At 41.4% G+C, this 22405-nt stretch overlaps 1 protein-coding gene across 1 annotated transcript in view; it reads right to left on the bottom strand.

Moving 5' to 3' along the window:
* The window catches only part of LOC148223365 (uncharacterized), a 46590-nt gene that overhangs the window by 2567 nt on the left and 21618 nt on the right, over positions 1–22405 (bottom strand). The gene's annotated exons all lie outside the window — the stretch shown is intronic.

Below are 22405 nucleotides of genomic sequence, written 5' to 3'. Positions count from 1 at the left end.
TAAATAAACTATTGACTTTGCAAAGGCCCAGCCCTGTTTCAGTGGGAGCCCCTGTTAGCTTAGTTCTAAGACATTAAAACAAGTCACCAGATTGCTTCTATTTTTTGGACAATTGTTCTGAAAGAGCATATGATCAAGCCTCTTTGTGATACTTCATGAACAAGTTGAGTGTGCCCCTGCCGATGTACATCCATCATTAGTCTTTGTATATATACACACCATGCATTTTAAAAATTACTACAGATTAAAAACATCACCTCTGAAGCAGAACTCTGCCATGCTCCAAATGTTCTTTTCACTGACTTAGGAAAGGCTCCTTGCAGTATGTATGTCTTGGTTAATGACCCATCTGGACTGTGTTGTTAACTACGTGCAGGTCAGGTCTGTCGAAACTTTTGGAATTTCGTCCCCTTGTACCTCATAGCATTTGATAGGAATAGGCCTTCCACCCTTGCTGAGAGCCCAGCTGATTCTCTAGGATCACAGTGAGCTCACTTTGCTTTCAGAAGCAGGTAGTGTCCAACTATATTTGGACAAGAGAAGACTAATTCTGGCTCCCCCAGTACTCAGTGACCTTCACAAGTTGCAGTTCATTGTTTAAGATGCTGTCTTACTGGACTTGAGTCCCTGATAGCTGCTGCTTCTTGAGAAATGGGAACAGCTAAGATACAAGGAATAGCAGTTTCTGAGCCTTAGTAGCGTTACTCAGCCTTTTCTTCAAAAACCTAGATAGTGCCACTTCCTTTTCTTCAGACGGTGCTTCCAACCCCTTAGCATTGGACCTGTCGCACACATATTGGCCATCAGGTAGTGAACTCTTTCCAGAATTCCTGCCATGAACAAAGAATTGCAAAACAAAGACTACACTCCACTTACTACTACACTCCACTTACTAGACATAAAAAAAAAAAAAAGACAAAAATTCAAGTGCTACCAGTAACAGCAATGGCAGAAGGACCCCAGTCACCTCATGTAACTTTCAGGAGGCTTCTGACTCACTGTGCTGGTTTTGTCTGGAATAAAGTTAATTTCCTTACAGTAGCTAGTACGCGATTGCTTTGAATTTGTTCTGAAAATGGTGTTGATAATACCGATTTCTTTTTGTTATTGCAGAGCAGTGCTTGTACTGCATCATGGCCTTTTCTGGTTTTCATACTTCCTCACTAGCTGTGGGTGTACAAGAATGTGGGAGGAGACACAGCTGGGCCAGGTGAACCCCACCGATCAAAGGGACATGCCATGTCATATGGCATCATGCTCAGCGTATAAAGCTGGAGGAAGAAGGAGGAAGAGGGGTTGTTCAGAGCTCTGGAATTTGTCTCCCCTAGTATGTAATGTGTGTGCTGTATGTGATGGAGCTCTGATGAACACTTGCCTGCCCATGAGAAGAAGTGAATTGTTTTGCTTTGTTTGTGTGAGTGACTTTTGTTTTTCCTCTTAAACTGCTTTATCTCAACCCATTAATTTCCCCACGTTTTCCTTTCAATTCTCTCCCCCATCCCCTCAGTGGCAGAAGGAGCTGCTGGCTGTGTGGTGCTTAATTTCTGGCTGGAGTTAAACCATAGCACTCAGTTTAAAGTGAACCTCCTGTGGGAAAGGAGGCAATGGATGGAATTACCCATAGTAGAAAAGTTGCTTTATGCTCCTCAATCATAGAGCTCAAGTAACACTCAGGAGCAGAGGAGCTCGGATCAACAGTAACACTATTAAAATGATTTTTAAAATCCCACATCTACTGGACATAACAAGTCTAAAGAGATCTCTGTCTGCCACTAAGCACAGATTACTGAGCTATGAGATCAGGTTGCACTTTATCATATTCAGGCTCACAATTGTCTTCTAAATGATGAAGGAAATCAACTGTCTAGACCAAGGATGTTGACAGTTGTGCCAGTTTTCATCCTATTTTCTCCAGTGCTTTTCTATTTAAAAGATGTCATAGAGTGTTCTGGAAACAGCAAAAATGTCTCCAGAGCACAGCTATAACTTTTTTAACATTCAGGACCAACATGGAAAAAAGTCCATTACTGACATCCACTGGTTTCAGGCTGCCTTCCTGAATAAAAGGAGAACTAATAATTTACTTCTTCACAGGCCTTTGCTCAATCTAATTTTTAAACTTCAGAGCTAGAGATCCTCTTCAAAATCTGACAGAATTTGATTCTAGATGAGTAATACTTTAAAAGAGAAAAGAAACAGAGAGATGCAGCAGAAAGACATAGGAAAACCAGTAGCAACAGCAAAAAAAAATCTCCTCGCCACTTTTGGTGCACAGGATGTATTTTCATGGGACTGTCCATGCTGCTTTTGAACAGTCAGGGGCATCTCCCATGTAGGACAGCCCTGCTCATTAGTTCATAGTGGGGACAAAAATGATTTCTTGACATTCCCACAGTGTTTGATTTTGCAATATTTGTTGACAGGAAACATCTGACTTTTTACACTGGGAATGCAGTTTTCCTCTTAAGTCCTTATTTTCTACCTGAGTTGGTGGGGGGATTGGGAGGTAATGGTTTTATGATATTCAACACTAATCACGATTTTATTAAATCGTAAATATAACCACTTAAAAGTATAATAGAATATTGATCTGGAGAGAAAAGGAAACTTCTGTTGTTTGTGTGCCTTCATGTAGAGCTCCTAATTGGACACATCTGTTTTCTGCAAAATGCAGTATCATCCATGATGATTGCTTTGCCATCACACTTCAGAAAACTCCTCTGCTGCTACTTGCTGGGCACCATTTGGGAGGTCCTCATGATCTCTTCCATTTCTCTGTTGCTTTCAGGGAGTTTCATGTTATCAGACATCCTTCTGTGCTATTTTTATGCACAGTTAAAAGGTGGATGTGACTGTTTTTACTCAAGTTTTCCCTTTACTTCTCCTACACTGGCCTCAGGATGCTACTGTTGAGATCTTCAATGTTGAAGTTCTGTCTTCATCACAAGTATTTCCTTTGTGCATGGTTTACCTGCCTTCTACTGGCGGCTGAGATGGTGTTAATATTCTTCCTTCCCTCATATTTTCTTTTTAAACCAGTAATTTAGCACTTTATTTTCTTCAATCATGTCTAATATGGTGATCTTGGGGAAATAATGTTACTATTGTGTAACCTTCAGACTCAATGTGTATGTGTATGAATACTGCCACATTTTTGTATTAAGATTTGAAAAATAACTTTGTCTATGCTTCAAAGAAACCTAGACTTTATTATTGTTTTTGGCTTTGAGTACTATAGTTCAAATATTGCTTGGGCAACAGAGTTGAGTTTTGAGTGCACTGAAATTTCAAGACACTACAGAAGTATTGTTCTGGTGTTTACATTTTAAAAATATGTTGAAGCACTCAAGAGTCATTGAGGAAGAGCTGCAGGAAAGATGAAGGCTTGGCCATCATCCTGTGGAGTGAAGGCTGTGGTAGGTGTCCTGTCTATTCTAGCTTACCAAAGAGTCTGGTGAAGCAACTGAAGTAAAAGCTCTCAGCAAACATAATCTTGGGATAAAATGTTCAGCTGGCAAAGTTTAATGAAGTCCAATAGTTTGACAAAACCTACTCTGAAATTTGTCACCACTCTTAACTAGTAGAATAATAAGGCTTTTTTTACCAGGGTTTGGTGACAAAATCCCTGACTCTGAAAAAAATTCATGGAATATTTGAGCAAAATTGTTCTCATTTAGTCATGGATGTTGGCTTTGTGCTGAGAACGAATTCCAGGGATCCCCATGGCTCACAGTGTATTAGAGATGACAGTGCTTGGTCAGAACTGACGCTTCTTTAAGTATGAACATCTATATTTGCTACCTGGTGTGCTTCAGGTACCAAAATGCAAATTATCACCATTCTTGGGCTACTTTCCTTTCAGATAATCATGAAAGAACCCAATCGATCAGTATCAAAATAGGGTTTTGAACCAGGCATAGCTAGAAAGCTCTTCAATGCTACAGCTGCGTATGCCAGCCACCAGGTAAATGGCTTGCCTAGAAGAGCTGCTGAATTTGGGGTAGATGCAGCTGCAAGGGTAGTGGTGAGGCTGTGCAGCAGTACAGGCTCTAGTTTGCTGTATGGCGTGGCCCCACCGCCCACACTGCTGGTGGCAGGTGCTGGCTCTCCTGGGCTGCTTGAAAAATCTGCACCCAGCTGCACAGAACACTCCATGTGTCTATTTCTAGCAGCACCCACCTACCAGGGTGCAGATATCCTAAGGCAGTGATGGTGGAAGAAGGGCAGATCCTCACCCTTCTCCCCAGCACCTTTTCCCCTGTGCTGCATGAAAATCACCCACACTGTCTTAGGTCTCCTTTTCGTCACTGTCCTTTCTCCCTCTAGCACTGACTTCACAGAAAATGAGGGCTTCTTCAGACATCTTTGGACTAGGTTTCCAAGGGCACCTTGTAACAGCTGGGAAAAGAGTTGAAAATCAGGAGGCTGAGGAAATGTATGTGTGACTGTCTTGCTTTTTCTTTCCTCTTTTCTTGCTCTCTCTCTCCACCATCAGGCTATGCCTACTACGGAATCAGGCCAGTAGCTGCTCCTAACAGCCTCACTTTGCATTTTTCACTATTGTCACTCTATCAGCCAATCATGTAAAAAAAATGACATATTGACTTGGCAGGTGCTTCTGTTTTGAACATGATTAAATAACTTTTTATTGTCATCTTCAAAGCATTTTTACGGTCATTTACTGAGTGAAAGGGGCTCTGATTTTGTGAGTATCTGCCAGAATATGTTTGATCCTGTCATCATTTCTTCAGAAAATCACGCGCCTGTAGCTAAAGTGCAAGATATGGTAAGTGCATGAATTGTCCATTGCACTCTGCACTTACAACACTGCCTTCATTGTCAATGATAACAACAGCAGGGGAGAGATCTTGGGAGTTAAACTCCCTGCTGTTTTCTCCTTGATGTTTGAGCTCTTGGATGCTGCATCAATCTCAGAGATGCAAGGAGTCACTTCCTTGTTGATGCCCTATTTTATGGGTTGTTTAAACATGGTATGCTGTTGTAATTAGAGCTGACGTGAAAGGAGAATTTCTATTTCACAGGAGATGCTGGGTGTTTTATTCTGCATCAGCACGGCAGAATTACAACACTGATGGAGACCTGGGCCATGCTTTGCTGCTGCTCTTGGAGCTGCTCAGTGGATTTCCCTTGGACACCCAATTTTGAGCTCCCATCAAGCTCCCACATATTGAACAGTATTCACATGTACCCCTCAAATTTCCCAATTCCACTGAATCAGCACTTTGCTGCAAAAAAAACCCGGTTAGAGCACTCCCTGTCAGCATGATCTATCTATGCAACAGCCTTCATTGACCTTCATCTGGGCTTACAGTTTCTGTGCACATCAAAATAGAAGTACTTCTTGCTAGATGAGTTAGGCTAGTAATATTGTGTGCATGAAGCAAAGAGAGTTACAAGTAGCACATCTTTGTTTAAATTTAGCAATAACCAGCTGGCCACATTCTGTAGGAAGCAGGAAGGGAGGAATCACAGGGAGGAAGGGATCTGATGAAAAATCAAGCAGAGGCTATAAAAACATTTCTCTAAAATGGCAGCATAATGAAAAAGGGATGCCAAGCAAAGAGCTTACTGATCATCTGTGTATCACTCATAACATACCCCAGCTAGCTCAGCCCTTGGTTTGGAGGGGACATGCAGGTGTTGGGAAGGATCGCTTCCCACGCATGGTGTATTCTGCAGGATTCTTTTCCACAGACAAAACTTATTTGCACTTCATTAACATCCTTTGAGACAGGCTGTTAAAGTGCAAGGTGAAAAAGGCAGAAAGTTGAAGAAAATTAGTGTCAGCATTCCTGACAATAACCAAAATGAGGCTGAAAACAGAGGTTTGACTCTCAAAAAAAAACCCCTATGGACAAAGTGGCTCCATCTTGCCCTCATTTTCATGCTCCTTAGCCCCCCAGGACTGCTGCTCCTTAACTATTGCTCTGCCATCTGTGTTTCTTTCAATGCTGGCTGTGCCAGAGTCTCCCTTTGACCACCATTACTTTTCCTCTCATACAATTATTAACAGAGAAATGAAGCTCACATAAAGTAATGGAACAATTTGAAAGACAAAAGAGGCAGTTAATAATAACAATGACATTTGACATTGTAACAAAGCAGCTCCTCACATCAGGAGGGCAAAACCATTTGCTTTCAGGACTTCTTTCGTTTGGTTGGAAATGTAAAAGGAAGGAGACTGTTAGAGATATCTAAGACTCACATGAATATCTCTAACTGTCCTGGGTCTGGCTGAGCTGCAGTTCCCCACAGCAGTCCTCACAGAGCTGTGCTTTGCACTGGTATCTAGAAAGGTGTGGATAACACACCAGTGCTGGGACTACTGTTGGGCAGGGCTGGCACAGCATCAGTGATGTCTCTCAACTTTCCCCCCCACCAAGGGACAGGGAGTGGGTGAGATCCTGGGAGGGGCCACAACCAGGCCAGCTGACCCAAGCAGACCAAAGGGATATTCCACACCATGTGACACCAGCTCAGAGATGAAAATGAAGGAAAGAAGGAGGAATGGGGAGGTATTTGCTATGTACAGTGTTTGCCTTCTGCAGAAAGCACTACAGTTGCTGAAGCTCTGTTTCTCAGGAAGCAGCTGAACATCACTTATTGATGAGAAATAGAGAATAAACTTTTTTTTCTCTTTGCGTAAGAGCATGCAACCTTTTGCTTTAGTAAACTGCCTTATCTCCACCTATGAGTTTTCTTCTGCCCTTTTTTCTCTTCCCTGTTCAGCTGGGATGGGGAGTGGTAGAGTAGCTTGGTGGGCACCAAGTGTCCAGCCAAGGTCAACCCATGCCACTAAGGACGGAATCTTTCTGGCTATATTACTGCTTCTATGTGCCTATGCCACATGTTCAAGATGATGCTACACAAGTATTAAAAATCAATGAGTCAGATCTCAAAAATCAAGAGGCCAGTGTAAATAATAATGATATTTAAAGAAAAAGGGATAACCTTTTTGCCTCCTGGTTTCTGTTTGAAAAAAAATTGTTACATTTTAAATGTTGTTTGATCTATTTTGCCTTTTCAGAAGAGATCTTTGCATGTGTTGCAACTTCATAATTTGACCTCAAGGACTGAGACCCTGAAAATATTACAATGACAGACCTGTGAAAATCATGAGTTGATGAATTCTACATTTTCAAAGGCCTGCTATAAAATAACGTGCCCCTCCTATGTTTAGCTGTGATGGAACTCCCTACCTTTAAAAGCATCATGAGCCAGCTGTTCATCGTAGCAGCAGGAACATCATCCTTCCATCCATCCTTCCATCCATCCATCCATCCATCCATCCATCCATCCATCCATCCATCCATCCCAGCTGAGGGTTTGACCTGATTAATTTAATCACCTGACGTTGATATATTTGCCATATACGTTTTTCCCCCTTCAAATGTACACAGCTCTAGTCCCTAGCCTTTGACTAATGTGCTGTCTTTATTTCTCAGAACAGCTCTTTGTCAGTGTCTGCATTCCAAATTAGCAACTGATCCTTTGAAACAGTGACTCCTTATCCACATATTTCCCTTCAAAACCCAGTTTAAGGGTATTGACCCTCTGGACTGATTGGAACAGCATCCATGAAGTTGCAGGAGCAGACACGCCATGAATGTGGAAGGGTTGACAGGGCTTTCACTGTGCACCTTGCACAGGCCAAAACCACGTGGCATTCCCAAAGCCCTGTAATACCTAGTCCCCAGGACACTTGTACATTACAACAAGTGTTAGACTTACATTAACAGCTAATGCCCTACTGTAAAAAAAAGAAGGAAATCAAGCTTAAAGAGAAAATGAATGAAAAACAGAAAGAACATGCACACAGAAAGAGAGAAAGCAGAAGTGCCTTGTCATGGGCTAGCCATGTACAGCCCTTGGGAGATCTGGAGTCTCAGCTGTGGCCACTGTGGGGACAGACAATGTGCAGGTGAAACAGCTGGAGAAGCATGGGGAATGTGTCCATTGAGAGTGTGATTATTGTGCACTCTGTAACTGTGAGGCAGTGCCATGGTACTGGCATTTTTCAAACACATTCTGTCAAGCTGCTCCTCTGCTGCACTGCAGAGAGAGGCAGTCTGGACAGCACATCCACAGCTGACTAAGCAGGGCTGGTTGGGAAGCCAGTCTGTACCTCGTGAAAGCTGTGGGTGATGGAGATATTCATGCTGGCCTGTCGGGGTGTGGTGCCTTCCATACTTGCTAGATCACAGCACTACCCAAAACAGGTTTCCTCCTACTTTTCTGGTCACCCTTCTGGGTGCCTTGCTATTTGATCTGACTTTGTGAAGACAGAGCAGCATATATAGGGTAGGTCATGAGGAAGAAGAGTCTGACTTATATTTGCTGAAACGTCTTTCTTAACTGTTAAATATTGTGCAGAGTAAAAGCAAAGGGTTTTTTCCACCTTACTAATCAGGAAAGAGGTAGATCTTAGCAAGGAGACAATTATGGAAATCAGGAAGCAATTTAATTGTCTGAAAACAGCTTAATTAGGAAGAATATAATTTTCTTAAATGATAGTAATCATTTTCCTGGGGATTAAAGAATGGCAGATCTTAACTTCAATGAAAATAACTTTTGCTATCAGAAACAAAAGTAATTGAAAAAATAACGCAAAAAATAAGTTAATCTTAACATTTTTGTTGTTTGTCTGTGGTTTGGTGGGATTTTTGTTTTGTTTGCTTGTTTGTTTGTTTTGTTTATTGTGTAGATATGGAGCCAGCATTTATCTATAGCAGAACAGCTTCTAAGCCTGTCAGCAGGGGAATGGCTCCACACTGCAGTAGGATATTTCTAAATGTATGGCAATAAGCCTCCCTCACTGGCCAAAAGAGAGGAAAAACAGCACAGTAAGCAAGTAAATGAATTGAGGACGCAGCGTTGCTGGACACTACACACTTCAGAAAACCAGCACTCAGCACTGTTAGAGGTGTACTAAGCCTAAGTCTAAAAGCATTGCATTGACCTGTACTTTTAGAGTGATAGGTAAGGCCTGTCTTGTTCAGGGAAACCCTTAATCATTTGCTTGACTTCAATGAAAGCCTCATGATCTGCCTCATGCTTATCTAGAGGCTATTTCCTAAGAGAAATAAGTAACAATTGTCCCATAAACAAATATATCTAAGTGTCTCTTCATTTGCAAGTTCACCCTTCAAACACCAGGACATTCCAGAATTTAGGCCGCCCCCTTGGGCTTATTTACACTGATATAAACTATAGGCAACTGATAATACTGAATTTTTCCTATGAAATCTCTGCCTCAGTGCACAACATGGCTGGAACTCCATAGAAGGCAAATTAAAACATACACATATGGAAGAAAATATTTTCTCTCTCCTGTCAATAACATGGTGAGATACTGGAACAAATTGCCCAGAGAAGTTGTGGATGCCTCAACCCTGGAAATGTTCAAGACTAGGTTGGATGGGGCCCTGATCAATCCAGTCTAGTGGAAGATGCTCCTGCCCACATCAGGGGTTGGAACTGGAGGATCTTTAAGGCCCTTTCCAACTCAAACCATTCTATGATTCAACGATTCAATGGCAAGGTGGCTGAGCTAATCTATCAGTTTGTTGACGCTAGAAGGGTCATCCAACTCCCTTCTCATCTCTGGCACCCAAAATATATGGGAGAAGGTAAGTAAAAAGGGCAATCATAAAGTGCAGTCCATATTCCATTGAAAAATGAGTCTTTAAAAATGCATTTCCATACTGCCACAGGAAAGCAGTACATCAAGGACTGAAAAATACTGGTCCTACAGAAGAAATAGGGAAAAGACAGCTGGGAAGCAGAGCCTGAAAGAGACTTAGTAAATCAGTTCAGTGGAAACTGACATACAAATACAGGGTAAAAAAAGCTAGTGTAATCCTTGGATTATGAAGAGCAAGTTGGAAAGCCAGAGAAAGGAAGTGATTTAGCTCCACCTCTGTTTCTGATGAGATCAGTCCTAGATCACCATGTCTATTTGGCTGTATCCATATCTTCAAAACACATTGCAAGAAGAACATGCAAATAAGAGCCACAAACTAATCCAAGAAAGATCAAAATAAAAAGCTAAAATACTTGAAAAATTATCTCTGCTTAGCTTAACAAAAACAAGACTGAAGCATCATTTCATTGTATCATAAAGATCTCTTCTCAGAGACATATAGGGTTGTTATGCTAATAATTATGTGAAGAGACATATGAGATTTTATTCTTGAACTCTGTGCATTAATAGGGCTGATCCACAGGATCAGCTGTGCTCTAGTCTTCCTAGAGGACACCCCACTTCAATCTAGGCAGAAAGAACAAAAATGGAGGCTGAAAGCCAGACAAACCCAATCTTGGAGCAGCTCATGTCATTGGAAATGTGCAAGTAACTAGCTCATGTAAGGACTCTTTTAAAGAAGACTGGAGCCCCGTGTGCAATGCACATTTAAGGCTCAAGGCACAGTGACCTGGAATGACTGGTGACATACAGGAGGCCAAGCAATTAATTGCTTTCTGATTAATTGATTAATTGCTTTCTGATTTTATTCTTCTCAGTGTAAATCAGTGCACAAGCAATACTACTGATAGGTCTGAGCTGAACACTGTGGCTCGGAGTCCAGTTTTGCAGACTAGATCTTCAGAGCAGGCAAGCATGATGGCTTTGAGGAGAACTGCAGAAAAGAGGATCTAACCCCACTTTCCAAGGTAAATTCTAACTCAAGCATTGCATCTTAAATCTTAACCTTCCCACTCAACCATTGTGATTGGAGAAGCTGTTGTTTTGGCTTGTATTTCTTCTTGTAAAGCAGGTTTTTTTTTCAGGCTGAGTAGCACCTTTCACCAGCAGTGCTCAGGCTGAGACTAAAAATCCTCCTTGTAGACTAAGTCACTACTTAATGCAAGAATGGCTGTGGCAGAATCTGGCTGCAGTGCTGCTCTTGTGTTGAGAAGCACTTTAGTCACCATCAGCCCTTGTTTATTTTCAAGAAGTTCTTGAAAGAGTCAAGAAGTTCTTCATGCAGGAATGTAAGATATAAGAAAATATATTATGTAAAATGTGTCTTAAATTATGTTTAAAGGAGATTTTTTAAGCCATACAGGTTCTTAACTGGTTTTGTAAATGCTGAAGTTTGGTTTTTATCCTCCATGCCTTCTTCCTGCCTGGGGTAAGCAGACTGTGCTCAGCAGCACAGAATATGAAAAGCTCCTCTGACACCTGCTCAGCTTCACTGAAATATTTTTAAGATGTCAGTGCAAAAGCAATTACTTTTTGGTTTCAAACTGCAGTTGTGGGATTCCTATTGTTTTCTTTCTTTTTTACTTTTTCTCCCCAGGACATTTCTACTTGTTTAGCTCTCTTTCTGAAGTAGTGCAGAGATTTTATTGTTGTTTTGGATTTCCTTACAGAATATGGATCCCCAAGCCCAATCTCTCCCTACAAAGAGGCTGCCTATGTGGAAACCAAGGGACAGGTGTATGAGGGAAAAGTAGTCTAAGTCTGGTTGCCCATTTCTGGAACACTAGCTGAGAATGTACAATTTCAGAAAACAAAGCTCTCCCCAGGGAGCCAGTGCAGCTGCATTCTTACTTCACACAGGCTGAAAACCAAAGTGAGAACAGATCTGCTTGTGGGGATCCATAGGGATGAAAAGGCATGATTAGTTGACAGAAAAACAGACAACCTGAGAGTGTCTCTAGAGATGTTAAGTTTCAACAAATAACTGCAGGACCAAACCCTGGCCCTTTCCACCATGCAGGGACTGGCACAATCAAGGATGGAGGACACATATTTCCTGTGAGAACACTTGTGTTGGCACTTCCAGACCTGCAAGGTCCCATAACCTTGGGAAAAGACAGCCATTTTTTCAGGAGTTGTGCAGTCAGACAATGCAATTCCCACCAAATCATGGCATTTTTTCAGTCAATAATCCCAGTGAGAATAGCAAATTGCTGGTAATCTGCAGTGAGGTGAGTATGAGTTTTCCATGAGTATGGAAACTGTACACTGAGATAAGTGTGAGGGTGAAAGCAATGGCTATAGCTACAGGAAATAATAGAAACGAATAGAAAGATTAGAAAGGGAAATTTGGTGGATGACAAGTTGACCATCAGCCAAGAGTGTGTCCTTGTGGCCAGGAGGAGCAATGATATGCTGGGGTGCATGATGCAGATTGGGGCCTGCAGGTTGTTGGAGGTGATCCTCCCTGTTTATTCCACCCTTATTGGGAGGAAAAGGTTGACATCAGAAGGTTTGGCAAAGAAGAGGGAGTAGTTTTATGCAAAGTGACCTTGCCACTGGGAATGCTAAAAATGTTGGTGTAGGAAAACTCAATTTATTATGCCTAGTGTGTTCATCCTCTGTTTGATTTGAGTAGAATTCCTGTGTGGAGGAACTCTCACAGACAGATTTGGGCCTCCTGCTGGGACAGAGAGAGATTATAAAAGCACAGCCTTGTGATAAACTGCACACAGTAAAGCTCTTTGATATATCTCCCCTGCCACTGCCCACTAGGAAGAACTAAGCTTAATAGAGCCTGTGTCCCCACACATCTCTTTTCTCTAGGATGAACTAAGCCTATCAGAGCCTGTGTCCCTGTGTGTGTTTGCTGCCCAGCATACCTAGGGAGGAAATGAAATAGATTTACTCTTTGCATTTCAGCCGTAGTTTGGTGGTTGCCCTGGTTACCTGGATGTCTCCATTCTCACATCCCAAGCAAGGCCACGTCTGGGGTATTGCATTCAACACTGATCTTCACAGCTCGAGAAAGACGAGGACCTACTGGAAAGAGTCCAGCAGAGGCTCTGGGGTGAAAATGAGATGAAAAGGGGTCTGTAGCTTCTCTCTTATGAGGAGACTACAGGAGATGAGCCTGTTAAGTCTGGAGAGAAGACTGAGGGGGGATCTTATCAATGCATATAAATATCTCAAAGGCAGGTGCCAAGAGACTGGTGGCAGACTCTTTGCTTGTGCAAAGATGCTTATGCATTTTCAACAGGATGAAGAGTAATGGCCATGAAATAAATCACAAGAAGTTCCTCCTCAATATAAGGAGCATCTTCTTTGCATTGAGGGTGGTAGAGCACTGGAATGTCATTGAGTCTCCCTCTCTGGAGACGTTCAAAACCCATCTGGACACATTCCTATGTAATCTGCAATAGGTGACCCTGCTTTGGTAGAGAGGTTGGACTAACTGATCTGCAGAGGTCTCTTCTAACCCTAACTATTGTGTGATTATGTGAAATCTCTTTGTGTGGGCATGAATAATATGTGAGGACACTTCTGTTTGCCTTGCTGGAGTTGGGTCAGGCAGACAGAGTTTATCCTACCCCTGCTAGAACAGGTAAATGGAGCATCTACACAAACCCGGAACAAAACAGAGACTCAACAGAACACTGAAATTTATTTCCAGCCTAGCATATGATAGAGGTATTGCTCAAACCACCCAGACCAAACATTTCTCTAGGTTGTGACCCTAAGACAAGGCTCTGGCACATCAGCAGGTAGACAAGTCAACAAGCCACTGCACCACCTCAGGGCAGGTGCTGTCAGTTACTATCAGTAGTTACTAGTTTTTGTAAGAAGACCAAGAAACATAAGCTAATAAAGATATCCCTGCTCCTAAATGGAAAATTGAATACGAGGCTATACACATTTCTGAGATTTTGATATGATGAGGTGAGAATCAGTAGAGTCTCAGAAAATCTAGTTATTGTGGAGCCACTGAGCATAGCACAACACAGCTAGGCCACTAGAAGTGAGAAAAGAAACCATCAGCATGTCATGGACTACAATACTGGTTAAACAAATTAGAGGGCTGTCCTGATAAAATAAAAAAATACATCATAGATGAATCCACACTCCCATGGCCATGCAAGGAAGCATGAAAGAGAGATTTTGCCTAGGAAGTCACAGCAGTTTCTCCTTTCAGGTGTAAGAAGAAATTTTATAAAATGTATACAGACTTATTTGAAGTCTGTGGAGGCAGAGGATGGGTAGATGAATCTCTCATGAACCATTTGCATGGAATAGGATTAAGTATGCTAAGATTGAAATGAGAAGCCAAATAATTTGAAGCTGACAGCTTTAAAACCTCACAAAACCCCAGTGTGATGCTGGGAAGAGGCTAGGACAAACTGATTCTTTTTGTAATTTTGGGTGGTCACAGCAGATGGTAGACTCACTTCACAATAAAAATAAAATTAATTGGAATCAAGTGAGAATTGCCCACAAAATATCTGCCTTTAAATACTGGTGGATAGGATAAAGGCAGTGACAGCCAAACCTCCTACAGTCAAGCAAAAAAAACCTAAATGAAGGACTCATTCTCAAAACATCACAGATCAGTCCTGCTGGACCAAGATCCTCATTCAAAAACCCCCAAAACTCTGCTGCTACATGACCTGGCCTCTTCAAAACAAAAATCCAAGCAGCGAAGTAGAGATGGTACCAGTTATCAAAGGAAAACATGAAATGATGACCTGATGGGGCCACCCCAGTTCTGAGCCCTATTGCTTAACTCAGTCTGGCCAGCCAAGATTATGCTGCTATTTTAGAATTAAAATGGAATGAAGTCAGCAGCAGGAATCAGCAAGGAGGAATATCAGCAAGGAACAATGAAAGGGGCAAGATTTTGCATATGGAGATGATTAGGCACCCATATGCTGGTCTTTTAGCCTTTTGCAGAAGGCTACTCTCCTTGCTTAGCAAGTGTTGACATCACTGAAAAAGCCTGTGGGTTTCTTAACCCACCTAACTGGCAACTGAGTTAATAATTTTCTTTCTCTTTTCCAAAACTTTGATTTCCTTCTTTTTGCTTTTATTTTCCACCTAAAAGCAGTCACAGCTATTGATATGGTGACTTTGGTACCGTGTGATCTGTTCTAAATAGGTACAGCTTTTTTATTTCTAAAAACATTGAATGAGAGTTTATGTTTGATGTACAAATACATATGTTCAGGACATTTAAGTAAGTAAGTTTCTCATAATTTGCATGTGATACCACCTGAAATCAAGGGGAAAGTTTCCCTGATTTAGCTGTAGTTCCTCATGTAAAAAGTTAAATATCCTGTTAATGGAAGGACACCACAACCAGAAAGCAGAGATTCAGTGTTAATTTTAAAGATACTTCCAAGAAAAGGAATGAAAAATACACCCAAAATGCTAAATTAAGAACTCTAGGCATGGATTATTATGTTCTACTGCAGTTCAAAGGAAGAGGGTTTTTTTCCCCTGTGGATTAAAGTAAGGTTTGTATTATGCAAAACTCACTCGCTATCTGCCTAATCCCCTAGAGGGCAGTATGACCTAAAAATAAATTAAACTGAGCTAGGCAATTAGGATTTTCCAAAGGCTAGTTATGTTAAATAGGATTACATTTCCTCCTTCCTCTGGCAAATTTCCACAAAGGTTCAAGAAATACGGAGATACTTAGGGTTTCCAAATTATATGAGAAAACCAATATGATAAGATTGGCAATATAATCCTATATTAATTTCTTTAGCTCGTATAATACATATATTTAATTTTGCAAATTGTCAAAGCCAAGTGTGCTGTACTTAAGCATCCTCTCAGGTGGTTTCCTAAGAAGGGTTTTACTTCTTTGATTTTGGATCGTCTCTTTCCCCTGTGCTAACCGTAAAATTTTGCCTTGATCCAAAGGCTTGATCCAGAGGTATCCAAGCACAAGGGAGGCAGGGAGCAGTGGCTAATTAATCAGGCATTTCCGGGATTTGGTGCTCTAAGGTAGCCCAAACCTTCATCACATTACTACAATCGCCCAGTCCTCCAGGCTCCTTTTGTTGTCTGAATGAGGGAGGGATGTGTGTCTTTATCAAAATGAGGAAATCCATATCCCATAAGCATTTCTTTGTATAATTTAGTGTATGAGAATCACAAAACACTTATGTTTTCCAAGTATAAGCATCGTGTTTGGCATTAATGGAAATAATGAAGAACAAGTTTAATCACCTAGTGACTGTCTAATATAAATACAGCTCCCATTCATTTCATTCACTTCCCATCCACAGCTCCACTTTCCAGTTAACCAAGGTTCTATTTCCTTAATTTTCTGAGCAGGGAGAATACACACACACCCCGACAGAGCATATTTGGTGCACACAACTTTGGTACACACAACTCAGCTATAATTCAATTTAACAATCGTAGAATCATGGAATAAGCTGAGTTGGAAGGAACACATCAGGATCATTGAGTCTAATCCCTGTCCCTACAAAAGACCCTCCAAGAATCACAGCATGTGACAGACAGTGTTGTCCAAAAGCTTCTTGAACTCGGGTAGGCTTGGTGCTAAGACCACTTTCCTGGGGAGCCTATTCCAGTGCCCAACCACTCTATGGGTAAAAAACCTTTTCCTGATACCTAACCTAAACCTCCCATGGCTCAGTTTCATGCCCTCATGAGAACTTTGATGATTGCAATGGGGTCTCCTTTCAGTCTCTTCTTCTCCAGGCTGAGCAGACCAAGTGACCTCAGACACTCCTCATACGGTTTCCCCTCCAGACCCTTCAACATCTTTGTGGCCCTTCTTCAGATGCTCTCTGACAGCTTAAATGTCTTTTTTATATTGTGGCATCCCAAACTGCTGCCAGCACTCTAGGTGAGGCTGCCCCAGCTCAGAGCAGAGCAGGACAATCCCCTCCCTTGCCTGGCTGGTGATGCTGTGCCTGATGTCCCCAGGACAGGGTTGGCCCTCCTGGCTGCCAACTGGCTCTGCTCTGCTGGCTCAGATTCAACTTGCCATCAACCAGGACCACCAGGCTCCTTTCTGCAGTGCTGCTCTCCAGCCTCTCATTTCCCAGTCTATCACAAAAATCAGGGTTGCCCCATCCCAAGTGCAGAAATCAACACTTGCCTTTGCTAAACTTCATTCTGTCAATGATTGCCCAGCCCCCTAATTCGTTGAGTCTTTCTGCAAGGTCTCTCAGTCCTTGAGGAAGTCAACAGCTCCTCCCAATTTAGTGTTGCAGGCAAATGTGTAGTATTCCTTCCAGTCCTGCATCCAAGTAATTTATGAAGATGTTGAAGAGCACAGGGCAGAGGTTGGAGCTGTGGAACCCCACTAGTGACAGGTCTGCAGTCTGATGCCACCCCACTCACTGTCACCCTTTGTGCCTGACCTGTGAGACAGTTGCTCACCCATCCCATGATGTGTTTATCCAGCTTTGTGTTGGACATTTTGTCCAGAAGGATCCTATGAGAGACAGTATGGAAAGCTTTACTGAAATCCAAAAATATTACATCTACTGACTTTCCTAGATCAACTAGGTGGGTTATCCTTTCACAGAAGGAAATCGAGTGAGATAAGCAGGACAATGGAGGGGAAAAAATCCAAAAGGACACAAGTGTTGTAAGCACCCTTTAAAAACACCATCATCCTGCCAGAACTTACAACCTCTCCATTCACATGGACTCCATGTCTTTTTTGTCAGTGTTTTGGCTAACATTGGGTTTTCATGGTCTGAAGGCTATCTTCTGGAGATGACATCTCTGTTTGGCTGTTTCAAAAAATTGCAGAAAGTGTAGCCAGAGGGCTAGTAACAGTCATGACTTTTAAAGCAACAGATCCCATTCAGTTAACAGCTCCACAGGAGCTTTTCCAGGCAGCTGAAAAACAAGCTGGAGAAGGAAGGATAATGGTCCAGGATTATTTGATTTGAAGTTAAATTGATGGAAAAGAAGGTAAAGAAGCCTTCTAACAAAAAGGTGCTATCTAGGTATGCATATTTTTATGCTGGTATCATTGCATAAAGTATTTTTTATTTACACTGGTCCCAGACATGCTTGAAGACAAATACAGAGATTCTTTACATGACGAAGAACAAAATATATATGTGTGGGCAAATGAATAAAATCCTCCAGGGTTTGGTTGTAATTACCAAGGACAAGATTGATTATCTCAGTTTATTTGGAACTACTTCACTTGGTCCTCTAATTCCAACAGCAAAATATGGTTTCAGTCGTTTTAAACTGCATACAGAAACACTCTGATATAATAGCTACAAGGTTTCTGGAATACCCTTTGCATGCAAAAAAGCATTTCTGAAGAAGTAGCTGACATAAAAAATTACTTACATTGCTAAATGTGACTGTTGGATTTGATGACACGTTTTAGGTTAACTAGTTTACATTTCTTTTGAAGTGAATTTCCTAGCGACAATGTTTGCACTATTCACCTGCCTCATCAAGGCCTGTTTAGAATACAGTGCTTAATACAGTTTTTAACCCATTATAAAGCCATGCACAGATAATTTAAAATGATCATAACAACTAACAAACACGTAATCAAGGAGCTCTTAAAATGTATTAAAATTCAGGTCTCTCGCTATTAGCAAAACCGCTTCATTAACATATTAAGACAATGTTCATTTGATAATTAGCTTCTGTTTCCTTTGCGTCCTGGCAGTTAAATCCTTCCTATGAAGCCAGAGGGGAAAAGTTTATGCTTCTACAAGGTGTCTTTGATGAAGTTGAGGTTGCATTCTCACAATTTTTAATCAGCTTCCACATTTCCTTCTCGTGCTCAGTTTTGGAAATGCTGCAGATTAAATCCCTTAATTCACTTCATGGTGAATATGGGACTTCAGAACAAGGAAAATGGTGGGCTCACTTTCTCCTTTGGACTTATGCTGCTCTAGTAACACAGGGATCGAGGGGATTTGGGTAAGAGCATTCCTTGTGCTCTCCCTCTGTGGAGCACTTGTGCCCCATGTAGAGCTCAGAACCTGGTCAAGGAGAAAAACTAATGTGTCAAAGCCCACAGGCTGAGAGTAGTGCCACTGCTTTCCCTCCTTCTCCTAATCACCAGTTGCTCATTCCAGACAGTATTTTTCAAGAGGAAAAAGAAAAAAGAACTAATATTCAAGCTAAATAATGAGGCATTTGATTCCAGATTTTTTCTGACTTCAAATGTCAGCCACATCTGCTGAGACACCTCTTAGCTGCACATGCAATGTTGCACATGTTGCCACTGCATCAACAGCCAAAAGAAGTAGCTTATTTATAGTGAAGGAAGAGAGTGCTTTATTTACATGAGAGTGCTCCAGCTCATGCCCTGGATGCATCCCTCACCCACCATCACGTCACCAGCCGTTTCCAGGGAAAGGTTCTCTTCTCATCCTCTCTCACAGATTTGCAATATACATATATCCTGGCATTACTGAATATACAAACTGAATATACAAACTAGATCTGGCAGCTATAACTCTCTCATGTATTTAATTTGAATATGTTCTTAAGCCTAAATATTAATTAAATACATGTTCTACTCTTTAAAATAATTGTTACTGGATGCTTCAGGTATAAGCAGTAAGTTACTAAACAGAACTACTGAACAGGATCTTGCAAGGTGGAGTGGCTGGGTTCTAAATCAAAATAGAATAAGTGTAGATGAACATTAAATGATGCACAATAAACAATCCTATCATAACTTCACATATAATATTATGGGTTCAGAGATGACTACTCAGGAATGAAAGTTTAAAACAGATGCTTATAAAAGGAAAATGCCCTTTCAGTGCTTAGTAATGGAAACAATGTTAAAAATGCCGAGGAAAGGAAAAAAGAACAAACAGGAAAGTGTATAAAATCATCTCTATCCTGAACAGTATGTACAGTTCTGGTTGTCTTTCTCGGAAAGGACATAGAGAAGGTCAGCATAGGTATGATTTTTTTAAACCCTACTCAGTCTGAAAAGAAATAACGGAGGGGCAATATACTGGAGGTGTATAAAGTCCTGAGCTGCAAGGAGAGGACAAGTAGAAAGAGATGATTATCCCTTTCCCAGTACGAGAGCAAGGGAACGTCCCATGACTTTGGCAGTTATGAGATTATAAACAAAAAAAAAAAGGAGGTGGTTCTCCACAGAATGTCATTAAACAAAAGAACTTTTTATAAAAAATGTGCACTAAAACTGTGCATGAATTCAGGAAAAGAATAGAAAAGTTCAAGCATCAGAAACTCAAAAAATATTAAATACTCTAGCTCAGAAGATTTCTGATCCACAAGTTCCTGGCGACTGGAATGTTATTTTGGGGAGGCATCCCTACATGGTTTTTTTCCTACCTCCTCTTTCTTCTTCATATATCTTCTCTTGACCATTATAGGATATTGGCTAGATGGACCTTTGATCTGACTCGACACTGAAGTCCCTACATACTCACAATCTTATATAAGAATCTGCTCCTGGAAAGCCATTGCAGTAAGAATTTTGTCAGACATGCCCTCAGACAAATGATTATATCTGTCCAGCTTAACAGAAATTAAATGGGGCCACCAGAGAGAGTAAACTGCACTGACAGCCATTCAATCATTTTCATTTTTCTTCATTCAGACCACTTTTTGTTACTGTTTCAGATACTGGCTGTAATGATGAAGAGATAGGATAGTGTTACTGATGTGTTCTCACTATAAGTGATTTTTTATTATTTTTGTTTCTTTTTTTTTTAATAAAATTGCATGCACCGAATTTCAGAAAAAAACACAAAATTACTTTCACTTCCACTAGCATAGATACAGACTGAAATGTTGTATCTTTTCATATATATGGACACAGAAACTAGATGTCAAGCAGAGGTGTTAGATATTCAGTCTTTGCATCTTTTGTATCTTTTACCTTAGAAAGTACTCATCTCTGCCTTGATATCAAGTGCAGCTGGAAAAGAATATCCTTTTCAACCATCTATTTGTTTCTGAGATATGTGGGAACAGCACTCACAGAAGACAACAACCAAGAAAACAGCACAAAAAATAAATTTAAAAAGGGAAAACAAAATATTTAAGTTTATGACATGTTCCCTTCCTTTCTTCTGTCACATCACTAGAAGTTTAAGTGAAGATTTTTCTTTCCTCTTCCACAAGGTTTTCCCAATGGCTTGCTCTGGGACTGCCACAATTCTTGGGGCATGGAAACAACTTTTCCTGGTCTGCTGTGGGCTCCCTTGTAAAGCCCAGCAGGGACCAGCCTGGTCACTCACTCTGGCCCAGGCAAGGCTGTCAGAGGAGGACTCAAATCATCACAGAAAACACTCTTGCCACAGAGAGCCCACTCTCTTCTTTCTCCACATCTCGAGCACCTATAGCACAATTGTTTCTGTTTCCAAAGGAATGTGAGCCTTGGGCAAGAGGAATTGGATCAGATGGCTCCTGGGTGTAGTGGAGGTGAATCTCTACATGGGGGAAGCACTTTGGGGAAGTGTTTTTTGAGGAAGCAGCAAAAATCCCAGCAAGTCTTTTCCTCCCATAGAATGGGAGTGGCATTTGGGGATGGCATTGGCAGTGGCATTTGGGAAACCTTGTTCATACCTTTTTATTTAACCAGCCAGGTCCTGGCTGCCTTCATGAATGTGAGATCATGACATGGAGGTCTGGAACCACTGCTATTGCCTTTGGAGACCAATTCAACTGCATTAGGTAGCAGCCATTGGCCCTGAAGCACTCACAGTGTGTAACTGATACAGCAAGTTTCAGGTAACTTTCAATAATTACAACTGGCATTGAGAATGCAGTAGGAGAACAAAGACTTTCCTTCATCTAAAAATGCAACATACTTGACCTTGACACAAACAGCTTTGCCAGATGCTGTGATATATTTAACCTTCGGTTTCAGTGTTTCAAAAAACTAAGTCTTGAGGTGTTGAAAGGCCTGAATGTTTTTTAATGGAAAGTGAGAGAAAACAGCAAATCAGCCACAGAGAAGGCTCTGCCGAAAATTGCAGCTGCATCACTGTGACTGGGTAAGAAAAAAAAATGTTTTTAAAACAGAAACTGCTGATATGGCTTTTGGTGAAGCCTCTGCAGCAGCTGTGATGGCTTTTAACTTTGAGTTTTCAGTGAGGAAAACATGATATTTCTTGCATTGTCATTATTATGAATGACACAGGCGGGTTTCAAAATGTGAGGCCAGGTTGAGGAGCAGATGTAAAGCTGGCTATGCTTTGAACTGGACTAAATAGCAGGGGCTGAGCAGTTTGCTGGACGTGATAAGTACAGGGAACACAGAGGTTGTCAGTCTGCAGCTCAGTTTAACTTCAACACAACGTCATGTTGGTGTTGGCTGGCAGGGACACTCAGGCAACTCTCTGAGCAACTGCCTCCAAAGATGCCAAGGTGCCACAAGGTGAGAACAAAGCACAGAAGTACAAACCAAATGTGAGAAGATGCCTGGTATCTCAGGGCATGCCCGTCCCTTCCTCACATGTGAGAGCATGTGCCCGGTGCCTCATGTGCTCTCCCTCACACGGCAGAATTGCTCAGCCTCTCGACACTCCACACGGGAAACAGTGACTTGAGGGCAAAGCATCTCATGAAGTCTCTGAAAAGATGGAGATTACCTCTTCCAAACTGGACTCTTTTTTGTGCAAAAAAAAAAAGGAGACAATTAAGTTGGTTTCAAGCACCATG

Source organism: Sturnus vulgaris, chromosome 6 (genome assembly GCF_052056855.1).
Source record: "Sturnus vulgaris isolate bStuVul1 chromosome 6, bStuVul1.hap1, whole genome shotgun sequence".
In the NCBI taxonomy this organism is placed as follows: domain Eukaryota; kingdom Metazoa; phylum Chordata; class Aves; order Passeriformes; family Sturnidae; genus Sturnus; species Sturnus vulgaris.
This window is presented reverse-complemented; position numbering and strand designations above follow the sequence as displayed.